Source organism: Corapipo altera, unplaced genomic scaffold (assembly GCF_003945725.1).
Source record: "Corapipo altera isolate COAL_440 unplaced genomic scaffold, ASM394572v1 61496, whole genome shotgun sequence".
Taxonomy (NCBI): Eukaryota; Metazoa; Chordata; class Aves; order Passeriformes; family Pipridae; genus Corapipo; species Corapipo altera.
In genome coordinates, this window is record NW_020886729.1 from 2,638 (window position 1) to 5,532 (window position 2,895).

At 50.1% G+C, this 2,895-nt stretch overlaps 1 pseudogene; it reads left to right on the forward strand.

The window, feature by feature from the left end:
• Positions 1-293: 293 nt before the first annotated feature.
• LOC113941323 lies at positions 294-1,957 on the forward strand (annotated as a pseudogene).
• The last annotated feature ends 938 nt before the right edge of the window (positions 1,958-2,895 follow it).

Genomic DNA, 2,895 nt, shown 5'->3' on the forward strand with positions numbered 1-2,895 from the left:
AGGACGCCCCCGCTGCTGCCCTGGGCAGCTGTGCCAGGGCTGGACAACCCTTTGGGGGAAAAAAGTTTCCCAATATCCAACCTAAATCTCCCCTGGCACACCTCGAGTGACAAATCAGAGGCAGTGTGTGCGACTTCAGCACTGACAGGAGCTGGGCTGTGCCTCAGCTTCCTCCTGGGTGAGGTGGCACAAGGCACTTCAGCAGCAGCCAGTGCCCACCTTTCGGGACTTTTACCCTCTGGCAAAATAATACTGAGGATTATTTATTATTATTAGTTATTATTATACTGGGGGATCACGCAGACGATTTTGCTCCAAGCAACCATTAACATTGTGCAGGCCCGGGGTTCAGCATAACCTGGGCCGAGGGGAAGTGAAGGCTGCGGGCAACCAGGGAATGTTGGGCCTGGGTCACCCCTGTGGCTGTGATGTCATCACGGGTCACAATCCAGAGCCAGCGAGTGGGTTCAGCGCTGGATGTTTGCAGGCAACACCAGAGCGCTCCACGCGCGTCAGCGAGGTCCACTCTGCCTCTGACTCCAACGTGGGGGATAGCTCAGCACCCACCAGACAGTCATCCTCCAACATGTAGAGGAAGATGAGTGAAAGGAATTGCAGCATCTCTAATGAGCTCCGCCTGGAAGGGAGATTCTGTGATGTGATCATAAGCGTGGATGGAGTGGAATTCAAGGCTCACAAACAAATCCTCTCTTGTTGCAGTGTCTACTTCAGGTCAGTACTGGAAACACAAGGATTTATTTACAAGGGCCTGGAGTGACAGGACAAGGGGGAATGGCGTCACACTGACAGAGGTTTATATTAGATATTTGGAAAAAATTACTCCCTGTGAGCCAGGTGAGGCCCTGGCACAGGTTGCCCAGAGAAGCTGTGACTGCCCCATCTCTGGAAGTCCAAGGCCAGGTTGGATGGGGTTTGGAGCAACCTGGTCTAGTGGAAGGAGTTCCTATCCATGGCAGGGGTTGGAATGGGATAATCCTTAAGGTCCCCTCCAACCCAGGCCATTTCGTGATTTTATGATTCCTGTGGAAGCATGGGGGCTGTTCGCCCTGGTGCTCCCTGTCCCCAGCCAGAGGCTGTATCTCCTTTTTCAAACAACCAGCAAGTAAAACATTAATTAATAAACTATGGGGCCTCCCAGCAGGGCTCCTGCCAGTGCCTAAAGTCTTGCCCTGGGAGTTCGGGAAACACAGGGGACCCAAGGACAGGATTTAATGCAGCAGTGCTGTGTTTTCAGGACTCTGTTTACCAACTGGGGCAGCGCAGACAAGATGGTCTATCAAATCCCCGGTGTTTCAGCTGAAATGATGGGTCTCATCATCAATTACGCCTACACTGGGACAGTACTGATCACGGAGGACAACGCTGAGAGTTTGTTGGCTGCAGCAGACCAGTTCAATGTCATGGGCATCGTCAACCTGTGCTGCAAGTTCCTCAGTTCCAGGCTGTGCTTTGAGAACTGCATTGGCATCTGGAGATTCACTGACTATTACCACTGCCCTGACCTGCGCGCAGCCGCTGGTGTGTACATCCTGCACCACTTCGAGGAGGTGTCCCAGGTGTCCCAGGAGTTCCTAGACCTCTCTGCTGAGGAGCTGGCACACATCATCGAGAAGGACGAGCTCAACGTGAAGCGAGAAGAAACCGTGTTCGAGGCTGTGCTGAGGTGGATTGCTCACGACCCGCAGAATAGGAGGCAGTACATCGCCTGCTTGCTGGGCAAGGTGGGTGCAGCACAGCTTTGAAGCTGTCCCCAAAGGCTGCCGAGGGGGAAACCATCAGCATTAGTATTCTAACCTCCTCCTTGCATGTTCCAGGTTCGACCGGCACTCCTACAGTCTGCTACTTCATGAACAACGTCAAAGCTCACGAGTACGTGAAGGACAATGTTCTAAAACAGAAACAATTGCTACAGGCCAAAAGAATCATTAGGATTTAAAGCTTTCACTCTGTGGCACCACAGAACATGTGTTATCAGCCACAGCCTGTATAGCAACTTAAAAAATCAAAAGTACAACAAGATGCTAGAGAAATAAAAGGTTTATTTTCATTAATTCACCTCTTACAATAAACTTTAGTACAGTGTATTTAAGGTCAAGAACATGACAGCAGGATTTGTTTCAAAGGGCCTATCACACACACTACTTTACCTCACAGGTAAGGACAGGAGTGCTACTCCTCAGAAATCTCTTGCCCCTCTGTTAATGTCCCAGGAGAGCAGAGCTGCCATGACCAACAGTGACATGGACCCAGGAGGAAGATCTGACTATCAATGTGTCAGAGACTGAAACAGTTAATGATTTATGCATTCTAAGAGACTTCTGCAGGCTTTTGACTTTCTGATGGGCAACTGGGTCCATCCCCCCGCTCCTCCAGTGCAGAAGATGTCAAGCCCCGAAAAGGCGGGAAGAGCAGAGTTTACCACGCCCTCCACATGAACTCCGTGCCAAAAAGGGGGACACCAACCTATGAAAACAACTCCCCGCCCTGGGGGAGGTGCTAAGGATATGGATTTTGACTGGTGACTTTGGGGCTTTGGCAGGGTTTTTGTTTTTCCTTCTCCCCCCACCACCTGCGGATCAAGACATCGCTGGATCCAGTGGGCGGTGATTATCTCATCTTTTTTTTCCTTGCTCTTCCTTACTCTTACCCTGTCTTTCTCTCCCCTATGCATTTTTCTCCTCCCCAGAAAGGTTATGACAGCACCCAAAATGTTAACATACCTATTGATGCAGAATTGTTAAAATAAATCTTGTCAATATATGTTTTCAAACACCGATTATTTAGTGTCGTTTCACTTTAATCCACCCCAAAGGAATTATTGATAAAGCCTGGGTTACCCCCTCCGCCCCCTTTTTCCTGGGGTGGGTCGTAACA